Source organism: Euprymna scolopes, chromosome 7, assembly GCF_053919585.1.
Source record: "Euprymna scolopes isolate OS-2025 chromosome 7, ASM5391958v1, whole genome shotgun sequence".
Classification (NCBI taxonomy): Eukaryota; Metazoa; Mollusca; class Cephalopoda; order Sepiida; family Sepiolidae; genus Euprymna; species Euprymna scolopes.
The window spans coordinates 159262702-159275524 of NC_136488.1; the positions used below are offsets into that span (position 1 = coordinate 159262702).

General features: G+C 33.3%; 1 long non-coding RNA gene across 1 annotated transcript in view; it reads left to right on the forward strand.

The window, feature by feature from the left end:
• The window catches only part of LOC145280214 (uncharacterized), a 268962-nt gene that overhangs the window by 224512 nt on the left and 31627 nt on the right, over window positions 1-12823 (forward strand). The gene's annotated exons all lie outside the window — the stretch shown is intronic.

The window sequence follows — 12823 nt, forward strand, 5'->3', positions numbered from 1 at the left end:
CGCTTAAAAGCTACCTATATAACTTATTGTTGGCTAGTTTTTGACCTTGAAGTGTTTTTTTATATGATTATTCTAACTCCTTACATAAAGTGGCTTCATGTCTTGTCTGAAACCATCTCCACAGGAAAAAAAAAATGATTTTAGATTTTTTTACTTTCTGGAACATTTGACAGTTAAAAAAAAATGTTATATAATATCAAGTCATAAAATTTTGTGTTTATATTATACTAGCAGGGCTACCCGACGTTATCTGGGGTCATAAAAAACTAAATAGAGGATGTTAAGTTTATCCTCCCCTCTTGAAAAATAAATTCCTTTTTTTGTTAAGTATGAGGGAAAAAAAAAAACAAAAAAAAAAACTTAGGCCTCCAGAGCGCTACTAAGACAGTCAAATAAAATTAAGGATGCCTCCAGAGCACTGCTAAAACTAAGTTTCTCCTACCCCCTCCTTTTTTTTTTTTTTTTTTTACAAAAAAAAAAATAAATAAATAAATAAAAATTACATCCAGAGTTAACATCTTTCAAGTTAAAAAAAAAAAAAAAATGTCGACTCATTTCCCAGTCTGATAACATTAAAAATCGTGTTTAATTCCTGGTAACATTAAATTATATAAATGGCCATTTTAACACCAAAGAACCAATCTTTTTTCTAAATTTTAGATATTATTTTTATTTATTTATTTATGTATTTATTATTATTTATTTATTTATTTTTGAGTTATGCTGATTTAAAAAAAAAATGTAGGAGTTTGTGTATTTAAGTTTTAGCTGGACGTACAACATACAGACAACTGCCCGTTATATATTCTAATAATTTATAAAATTCGCTATATCTTTCTGTTCCTCTCTATTTTTTTTTTTTAAATTGCATCTTCTAAACGAAAGGTCGCAGAGTGGTGCTAGGTGGGTTAAATAATTGCATTTTTGTGGACTGCTTTTTGTGGATCTTTAGCCAGTAAAATTGGTTGCTAAGGAGTAAAAAAAAAAAAATGAAATTGGAACTTGGCTGGCATAACTCGACTTAAAATTCTCTTGCATGCATGTGCATATGTATATATTTATTTGCTATGGTTAGTTAAATTGTAGCTAGTTCTTATCCAACTGACGATAGCTCAAACGGTAACGACTCTTGCTGGAGTGCTATAAGTTTAGATTTGGTTTCGATTCTACCTGATGGCACTGAAGTCATTCATATATATATATATATATATATATATATATATATATATATATTAAATCTTTATTTTTAACTTTTTTATCTTTATTTTTACTTTTATTTAAGTTTTATTATTATTACTATTATTATTACTATTATAATTATCATCATTCTCATTATTATAATTACCCTACTATTATTGGTATTACTACCACTTTTCTAAGTAGTAAATGTCCCCTTACTCTTTCACCTTACCAACTATATGCATCCTTAAACCTTTTGCATCAAGTTAAACGCACTCATAGACGTTGCCGTCCTATCCTCCCTATATCATAACAGAAGAAACTTAAAAAATATTGCCGAATATTACCTAATCAATATTACAACCTTGCATTACCCCCCCCCCCAAATTATAAGTGATTTTATATCCGCCATTTGCCGTTTAGGTTGCACCTGTCAATTTACCACTCCATAGATAATAGACACCCCACAAACCGTTAAAATTTTACCACACAGCAATAATACACCGCCAATTTAACCCTAAAACATATACCCCTTAAACTCAACACTATGTTAAAGACCATATACAATCTTATATATCATATTATATATAACAAGCTTCTCCTTTATTTATTTAGAATTCAATAAAGCTTCCCCCAACATTCTATAATTGCTCTTAATCTTTTTCGTCTCTAATGAACCCTACGCTAGACGCCACATCTTCCCCATACTACCTAGCACCTCCTCTACTCTTTAGGCTTTCATTAGACTTCGAAATGCCCTGGCATAAAGAGTCCCTTTTATCCCCCAAATTTTGCTTGTATTCCATTATTCAATAAATGATCCATTTTATATCTACCAATATATAGTTTTGTGACTTCATTTCGTACTCCTGTTGTCCTATTGTATAAGCTTCAATAATAATTGTTGAGCTTGGCATTATCCAGATAAGTCTCCTCTTGTGGAATTGAACTCTTTCTCTTCCTCTTATGCATTAAACTATATATATATATATATATATATATATATATATATATATATATATATATATATAATGAATAAATGACAAACGTCTATATTCCAAATTTCATGATGTTGACCATCTTATAATTTATTCCTTTAATTCAGTTGACACAATTCTTGACAGTATCCGTTTCATAGCACAAAATCAATCACTTAATTATTATATCAATCAGTGAATCTATTTTGCCCATAACTCATTAGCAGAAATAACAATCACTCCATCAAAAGGAAATAAAATGCATTTTGACATGATTAAAAAATCTGAAAATTGAAAAAGAAGTTGCAAATACTTTCTTTCATTATGCCATTTAAAATTTTGTCATTTATTCATTATATGCTCTGTAATTACATTGAGCTTCTTAAATAAGGATTGGTATATATAAAAAGGAAATATAAGTGAATAAAGAATATTTCCACACACACACACACACATATATATATATATATATATATATATATATAATATACACTTTTGGAATTACTATTATAAATTGGGTACAATATAATGTTAATAATCGGTAGAGAACTGACTCTATAATATGAAATTTGCATAAATTAAAATATTTAAGCGTATTTTACGCCAGGCGTCCCCTGCTCATATTATAGGTAACATAACAGACTTGTGCTCATGAATTTATTCTTCATCAATTTCTAATGGAATCATTTCGTCAAATGTTTCTTATTTTAAATTTTATAATGGGCGAAAAAAAAAAAAAGAGAGAGAGAGAGAAAACGTAAAAGAAAAGTAACCGTTTATTTGAAGATGAAAAGATGTTTGGTTATTGTTGATCAGTTGTCTCTGTGAGGAAGGAAGTACTTTTATTATTTGCTGCCATTTTTAAATGCCTTCTCCACATTCTCAAAAAAGAAAGACATCTTATTTGGGCTTCCTTCCTCCTAATATGATTCATGACTGTTAAATGTTTGCTTAAAAAAAAAAAAAATCGATATTGTTCTCTTGTCGTTGTCTCCTCCACCTTTACTGTTGCTCCTCTACCTCCTGTTTCATCTTCGTTTACTTCAAAGTATTTATAGATTCTTCCCCCCCCCCCTCCTCTTCCCATGAAAAGATGCTGCAATTGAGCAGCAGATGTTTTAATTAAATCAGCATCCTTCATTGAATTTTGCTTCATTTCTTCAAATTGTCCAAACTATTAAACAAGTGTTCATTCAGATTTTGACTTCCATAAGAAATAGCTTCTCTGACTTTGAACTAGTTCTTAATCTCCATGTTTGACCTAGGTCAACGCGCGCACACACGCACACACACAGTGATGGGACGACTCCAAAATTTTTTCCGATTCCTTATAAATATTTAATTATAGAGTTATTATTATTTTTACGGTAGTCCGGGGGGGGGGGCGACTACCGTAAAAATAGACGTTAAATTTGCATATCATTTCTTAAACGTAAAACAAACATTTGTGTTGGATAATATCTATAGATTTTTTTAGCTATTATTTCAAGATTACAATGGAAGATTTTGTTTTAAACAAAATCAAAGAAAGGAAATTAAAAGAATCGTTTTTGGCATTGGAAAATAGGTACAACTTTTTCCGATTCTGATACTCACAAAAGCTCTGATTTTTCAGATTCTGATTAATCATCCTAACACTCATATATAACCTCGACATTGCCCAGAATTGAATGATCAACGAATGTTTCACACTCCCATATTTTTGTCATTGAATTTGGTGTAATCGCCTATTTTTTTTTTAATCAACTCTGTTGATTTCCTACTCTAGTCGGGGGCCCATTGCGGTGCATCGGGAGGAAGCTTCACATACCCCCCCCCGTTGTGACTTAGTCTACATTGCAATATAGAGAACCTACTGTTGATTTTATAAATTGTTTTTTTATATATAATGGCTTTAATTAGTTTAAAATGCAAAGGTCAAGTATCATGGTTCAATTGTGCTTTAAACAGAAACATTCATTTCAAACTTGCCCCTCTCATAACAAAGAATCTACTGTTGATTATCTATGCAGGACCTTTCGGCTTGTGTGGTAATGAATCTTTACAAATGCACTTGGGATTTTCGGCAAAATAAAATCGCCCATTTTTTTTATCATTGGATTATTTCGATTATCGATACTTATTGAAGACATTCTGATAGGTTTTCTATCTAAGAACATTACCAGGTGCATAAAGTACCTTTGTGTGAAATTTCATAAAAATTGGTCCAGCTGTTTTGAGTCTATAAGGAACGAGCTCACACACAAACAAAAAGTTTGTTTATATATATATATATATATATATATATATATATCTTTTGTACCCCAGACAAGGCATATTACCACTTGAAATGTAAGAGGCTACTATTTGTGATCATGTCTAACGTGGGACTGTGGGGAACAGCAAGTTGTCTGTTCACATTACATTTAAACTACTGTAGGTTAGTACAGTCGGAATTTTTCTGGCATCTTGTACTTCAACTGTGAAGGGGTGGGAGTTTGCTGTTTGATCGATTAGTCAGCAGTATGTACGTCAGAAGGGTACATGTGATACGAGTTAATTTTCTCGAGTTGAGCAACGAAATCTGTTCACATTACATTTTAAACTTCAGGTTAGTATAGTCAGGGAAGCAGGAAACAGGGATGTAATTCCTAAGTCTAACAGCTTGAGGGAAGAAAATAGGCTTTCTAGCATTTAAACAATGAAGGATTGGAATTTGCTTCTTTTCAGGTTATTTGGAAGTATGTATGTCATGGGAGCCCAAGTACTATAGGTTCATTGGAGCACATTCCATGAAAGTACTTGTCAAACTATGATATTCCCTGGACCACAGGTTCTCAATCAGGAGTAAATTTACCTCTAGGGGATAAAAAAAAAAAAACTATTATATAGTCGGCGGTAAATAATTGTAGTACCTGTTAATTTAAAAATTTCTTTTCAGATTGTCATGTCTAAGAAATATAATACAAATTACTTTCATTATTTTTTTATTTGATTTTCTTTAGTTTTTGTTTAAAAATAGTATTACACATTCGTATGACAAAATTAAACAATAAAAAGGTTCTTTTTTGACCTTGTCTTTCTGTCACTTTATGATGGCTATGAATTTTTTTTTTAATGGCGTAGGGTAAATAGAAAAATACAATAGAAAAAAGCCAAGGGATCAATAACCCCCTAATAACCCTTATCCCTGAGTGGCTTCCGGGCCTTGATAAGTGGTGACCACCGTGTAAAAAAAAAAAAAAAAATGGAGGAAAGGTTGAGAATGACTGCACTAGATGAATTGTCCATTTGCTGTAGGCATGCATTTTAGGATGTATCCGGGACATATCCTTAAGCTTAAACATAATTACGATATCTGGTCACATTTTATAATTCATGATACTCCTCAGGTCATAAGTTCATCTGCATAGGAAGTTTGAGTGAAAGTTGTAGCCTCTCGATTTATATTGGACAGACAGACAGACACTAAATATTAGATATTAGATAAAACTTTGGTCCCCACTGCTAGATTTCTTTGCACGCTATTCATATGTAAGTATATTGGTCTTTTTAAATGTCGACTTTGTTGTAGAATCTTTGTAATATTTTAAACATAGTATTTTTTTATGTGCATTTTTTCTTCATAAAAAAATAATAAAGAGCAAACAAACCCATTATTACTGTATTTTTCTTTTTTTTTTAATATTAAAATAATTTTTCTAAGTTGAATTTGAAACACAATAAAAGAAAAATTCAAGTTGGAAAAAATATTTCATTTTGCTTTGGGGAATAAACGTCTCTTTTTGTTGAAGTATTCACTCAGTTTTACTTTGGAATAATCAAAGACAGATTAACAGACAGAAATGCTTGTTAGGGTTCCTGAAGAACAGATACTACACTTTGATTTTGACCCAAAGGCCATGGGTTATGACCACTTATTGATCTATCTTCAAAAGTTTTTGAAATGTGGACATATTTTATTTAACCCTTTGGACCCTGACTCAGTAAAGCAATAATTAGCCCAAAAGACGATAGATGATTAGCAAAATTATTTGAAAATGCATTATTAGAAGGCTGAAATATCGGCCATGTAATCTTTTTAGCTATGCTTTTTTTTAGAGATCACCACTTATCAAGGCCCGGAAGCCACTCAGGGATAAGGGTTATTGCAAGTACATTGTGTTAGTGTGGAGATTTGATGAAGTGTTTACTTAAGGGGGCGGTTCATTAGGAATTTGTTAACCTTGGACTTGAACACATCCAAGTTGTAGTTCGGTGGGAAGCAGGCAGACGGGACAGTTTCACAGGCATGCAGTTCTAAGAAAGAAGCTTTGTTCATGGAATCCGCGTTTTGATTTAGGCACAGATATAGAGTGGGGGAAATTTTTCACAGTGGATTCATCTAGACGGGTGTTTTTCGTGAAAGATTGGCGAGGGGGGACCAGAGATTGGAGTTCAGACGAGCACCTGCCATGGAAATAACGATAAAACAAGGATAGGCTCGCAACATCTCTTCTGTGGGAGAGAGGTTGCAGGGAAGAGAAAAGGGCATTCCCACTAAGCCACGAAGTCTATTTTGTACTCTGTCAAGACAGGATAGGCTGTTTTTAGCAGCTCCTGCCCAGATATGGCAACAGTATTCCATCCTTGGACGTACTTGGCTTTTATATAGATAGAGAATTGCATCAGTAGTAAGATATCTTCTGGAGCGGTAGAAGGATCCCACCATCTTTCCAGCGACCTTGGCAACAGACTTGATGTACCTGTTCCATTTCAGATCAGGAGTAAAGGTCAAACCCAGAAGCTTGTCAAAACACGGGGCCTCACCCAGACGAGAGCCATCCATCACAATTGATGCCAGATGTGGATCAGAGCGTTGATGTAAGGATAGGAGTTTGGTTTTGGATGCATTAAAGGTAACCAACCACATCTTCCCCCACTGAACCACGCACTCGAGATCAGAGGAGAGAGAATCAGAGAGAACTTTGTCATTTACAGCCTTTGATGTGTTGCTGTAGATGGTCGTGTCATCAGCATAGATGTTAACGAATGATTTAAGTATGTGTTTAGGGAGGTCATTGATGTAGAACAGGAAGAGAGTTGGGCCCAGGATTGACCCCTGAGGGACTCCAGCATTTATATTGCAGGCCTCCGATTTTTGTCCATCTACCACTACTCTTATGAGCCCATCAGAGAGAAATGATTTAATGATTGAGAAAACATTTCCAGTAATACTGTAGCTGGAAATTTTGTGAAGTAGACCCTTATGCTGCTGCAGCCGATGTATCGGATGAGCAGGGAAGGGTTAAAGAATTCTAAAAAGAACAGGCTTAAGCGCTTATATTGATATAATTTTTTTTCAAGTGGTAATTTGAGATTTGTTTTAAATTTATAAAAACAAAAAAAAAAGTCCTCAAGCAGTGCATCCAGGACTGGAAACCACTTTAGACTTGGTGTTAACGTCTAGACAAAAAGGAAGTATGCAAAGAAAATTTTGAGTCAGTTTTGATGCTTCATAATCTTTCATTTCTTCTCTTTAAAATTTATACTGACCATTTCTTTTTTTAAGAGGGGTTTCCTTTTTACATTCTAGGATACATTCTTCCACTCTTCTCCACCTTAATGGACTATAACACTTTTGTACCGTCATCAGCCGTTATCCATACTCTGTTTTAACAACTTCATTTAGAATTGCTAACTGCCTAAAATCAATTGCATAACAAGATGAATCCCAGATTTTCTTAGAACATGAAATACTCTGAAATCTTGACTCCAAATCTACCAATTCATAACGTATTGCGTTTTGTTTTAATGCTTGTCATATATTTCCTTTGATGTCTGTATTCATGTGATCATCCAATAGCATTTTCTTTAGGTTGAATTATTTCTCGATTCTGTGGACTTAATAAAGTCTTTTGGACTGGATAAGACTTGGTGTTGTAAGTTGTTGTTAATTGCAATAAAGACATTTATGATAACATCTTGTTTGTTAGTCAGCATTTTATCATCTTCAGATGGAGTTGGGGAAGAATTAAGACGTCGTATTATCTTGTCAGATTTCTATCTCCCAAACAAATGTCAATTCTCGCTTGGGAGAAAATAGAAATTGTACTTGAAGATAAGTGCTGAAAGTTGAATTGGTAGTGACAGTTTTGTCATTTTTGAGATGAGGTTTGATTATTCATATTATTTAGATTCTTCGGACTACTGTTCTCATTTTGAGTTTTATTTCACGTTTCCGTCTGCAAAGACCTGTGGCACTGTGGGTAGAGAACTTGATAAAATTTAGTTGTTAAATCACTCTTCTGGAGGTTGAAGGTTCAATCTTTAGTGCAGACAACACCCAAAATATAATTACGAATTATTTGGGACTTCTATCCAGTAATGGCTGACAGAACGGAAACATGCTACCACCCCTGTGGATTAAATAATGGGATTCTGTGCAGATTTCTGAAATTAACGAGATGCACCTGAAAAAGATGGATGTTTGATCAACGGAAACGTTGTGTAAATAACATTAAAGATGAGAATAGTAGTCTGAAGAATTCAAATAATACAAATGGTAGAAACAGCTTTTGAAGATGAACAACAACCGTGTGTATTAATTGAACGTTTTTTTAATTTTTTTTGTAATAATGATATACAAACACTAAAAGGTACATATACAGAATGATACATTCGCGTTAACTTGATGTGAATAGTGTTAACAGGTGTACATGTCTCTGGCCACCAATAGTTGCTGGCTCATAGGAGGATTTGCTTTGACAACCTTTTGTGGTATATGTTGTAACGCAGTCATAGATGTGAAAACGTTTGAGGTTATATGAATTGGCTCACGTGATCCCATACGGAAGCAATGATTGGTTTACGTTCTAGCCAAGTCATGCGACCGTTAAAGGACCAAGGGAGACAACCACACTGTCAAATATTTGAGCGTTTATACACTTTTTTCTATACATACTTCCAAAACAAGAACTGGCACTGAAACATCTCTTGGTTTGGCTTATTCATTTTACAGTCTGTATTGATAATTATTGTATCATTTTAGCCCAAAATTAAAAAAAAAAAGTTATGCTTCAAAGAGTGTGTGTGTGTGTATATATATATATATATATATATAGTCTTTGAAGTTTTTAACCTTTAAAACTATACAACTTACTTATATAGCGCTCCAACGATAATAAACTGGCGATAATACATTTATCAGCGTTTCCTTTAAAGTAATATAATTATTTCAACCATTCGCAGGCAACATTTAACAACATGCCAAAGAATAGATGGACTGAAATAATAACAAGCTTTAAAAGTGCAAAAAAAGGTGTATTTTTTTTATTAGAAATATTAAAACTATTTTCTCTTGACCTTATTTCCCCACCCTATTTTATTTTGATTTTATTTATCAACATGAAAATTAACTTCTTTTGCTTTATTTTTTTGTAAAAATTTCCAGGAATACAACAAAAATGCTACAAAAAAAATGCTAGTTTTATTTGGGTGTCTTTAAACCCCCCCCCCATATTTTTGCTGATGAGATTTTGTTTAAAGAAAATCTTATCAAATTATTGTTTTTTTGTTTTTTTTTAATTGCAATTTCACCCTAACAATACACATTGCCACAGGGGGTACAAGTACAAGTGCTTGCAGTTCGTCAGAGCATTCACCATTGAAATACTTCTAGAACAGGCAGAGGGATGCTACATTACGTCGATAGGACACAGGCTGAAGCTTAGATGACAGTTCAGGACCTAATAGGTTGGCGACTCTCTTTTGAACCCTGTCTAGGAGCGAGAGACTAGTAGCAGATGCACCAGATCAAATATGACAACAATACTCCATACATGGGCGAATGGTGGCCTTATAGAGGCACACGATACTTTCTGGCGTTAGTAGCTTTCTAGCACGGTAGAGCGAACCTACCTTTTTCGCGTTTCTGGCAATGCTCTCAATGTAATTTTTCCAACTCATGTTTCCTGTGAACGTTAGGCTGAGGAGTTTAAAGGATGTGTTTTCAGATAAAGAGTCTTTGATCATTGCTATTGGTGGTAGGTAGAGAAGGTTTCTTGTAGTTATTGAAGGAAACAAGTTTAATCTTAGCAGCATTGAATGTGACCATCCATTTTTGTCCACATTCCACTACAGATCGGAGGTCATCCTCTAGTGTTTTTGCCATTTCTCTAGATATGTGTTCATTTGTTTTTCTGTTGTGTCGGTTATAGAGAGTGGTGTCATCAGCATATATACCCATCTCACAGACAATTTTGTCAGAGAGGTCATTTATGAATATTAGAAATAATATTGTCTATTTCAATATAAACATCGTTTCCGAAACGATCGTACAATCTATTGATTTTTTTGTTTTCCTTTTTGAAACCGATTTTTAATTCAAAATTATGAATCATTTTACTCAATTTATTATATATATATATATATATATATATATATATATATATATATATATATATATATATTAGTAAGTTATAAAATACATATGCCGATTAAGCTACACAGAATATTCCGTGAGGATTCATCAGCCTGATGAATCCTAGTGTGGATGAAACGCGGAATATTCTGTGTAGCTTAATCGCCATTGTGGATGAAATGCGAAATATTCTGTGTAGCTTAATCACCATATATATTTTATATCTTACTACCTAGCTCTACCTACATATTGAGCACTGTTGAAGTAAATACTTAAAGTTTACGCATAAATCTATTACCTTCGTATATCAATTTATGTGATTAAATTAAGTAGTTATATATATAATGTCATCCACATACAGTACTGTTTCGCAGCTCATCAGTGCGGCTAGACGAGCAACTACCACAAGCCAAGATCGAAACCTGACGGCCCAAACGACAGTCGGAGCTTCTAACCATTACGCTATTCAGCTGCTGCTATGCAGGCAGTGAATTAACAATGTTTTGACATTGGACAAGTACCTAAGCTCAATTTGTTTACACAAAGAGCATCGCTATATATACATATATACACACAATAAGCATATACACATGTTCTTATAGAGAAAGATAAATCTTCATTGTGAAAAAGAACTTTAAATGTATAGTTTGCTTCGAAGATAAATAGTGAAATAAATAGTGAAATGGAGAAAGAAAAACAGATTTTTAACCTTTCACTTTCTAACATTACTAACGAGCATTACTGATCATGTGATAAGTGTTGTATATTAAGGTTTAAAGGAAATGCAGTTAGGGATTGCACAACTCCTGTTGTTTATAATGAAGAATAACAAACAATGCCTCATTAAAAAATTAAAAGTCTTTCTTTAGTTGGCTGCTTTTGCGCAATTATAAAATTTACTGATGATTTTGCAGCTGGGCATGCTCAATCTGAAACTGGGTAAAAAAAAAAAAAAAAATAGGTAAGGAGGAAGTTAGGGTCAAAGGTCAAGTAATGAAGATCAGGGACCAAACTGAATTTGTCTGTTCACGTTCTGGTATTGTCTGTTATGTCTACCTTCGTTTCTAAATTTTTATAAAATTAAAATAAGCTAATAGGAGAATGAGGAAATTAACAAGGGTGATACATATAAGGTTTCATAATGGAGGAGTCTTGGGACTAAGTTGGTAGACTGAAACAACTGGAGTATCGATTTACTACTAATTACAGTCCCACAAGTCATACATAATCTGCCGACCATCAAACCATATATTTTCAATTAAAAATAAGGATGAATATCCTCTTTTTTTTTAATCAGTGGAAATACTCGAAACATCTCATATTCATTGACATAAGTTTCAGTTTTGTTAGAGTTCCAAGAGAATTCTTTAATCCTCTGGGGTTGTGGGGCACTGCATTATTTAATTATTTCATTCTTGGGCAAGAAGAGCCTAATAGCATCCACCTTTTTCTTGGCTTAAAAGCATTACAGCACCTGGTATTACCAAATGATCACCATTTTAGAACTGTTTAGGCTCAACATCGCTTGAGTTAGTTATAAATAATATATATATATATATATATATATATATATATTTTTTTTTTTAAATCCCCGAAACAGTGTTTCATGGTAAACAACTGATGATCCCTTGAAAAATAAATTATTGGTACTATAGTAAGTTTGAGAGCGAGTTGATGCAGTGATTGCAGGTGATTAAATAACTTACTGACTAGATGGTTTTCTAACGAATGATAAAAAATATTTTTTTGTATAGTTTATCTTCATTCTGTGCCATCATTACGGTTGTAAAAAGCTATAGGGCTATACTTTGGATGCAATCCTATTTCCATATGCCTAGCCATTCATAGCTATCTTGTTTGTATACTTTTTGGCATACCATCCCTATATCCTTTTGCATTTCCAATGCTTTTTTATTCTTGTTAATTAGTATTTTTACAGTCTTATTTTTAAACTTACATTCATGATAGTATTGCCTTTTTTAGGAGGCGGCTCATTGCCGCCTCCATTAGTAGCAGGTCGCTTCCTGCTGGGTTTTAGGTCTTTGGATTTTGGGCCTTAGGAGTTGCCTCTTGGTCCTCTATCGGTTCTATATTACATAGAGTGCTATCGCCTCTCTGATAAAACAGTTAGAGTATTATAAAGTTCTAAAATATTCATACCTTCACTATTAAATTTTTCTTGACTTTCTTGCAGTTTCTTTTGCGGTTAATTTAACTTATTTCCTTTGGCGTTTGGTGAGTTCTTAGAAGAACTGGTCTGATCTACTTTTCTTAGCGAGCAAAGAGA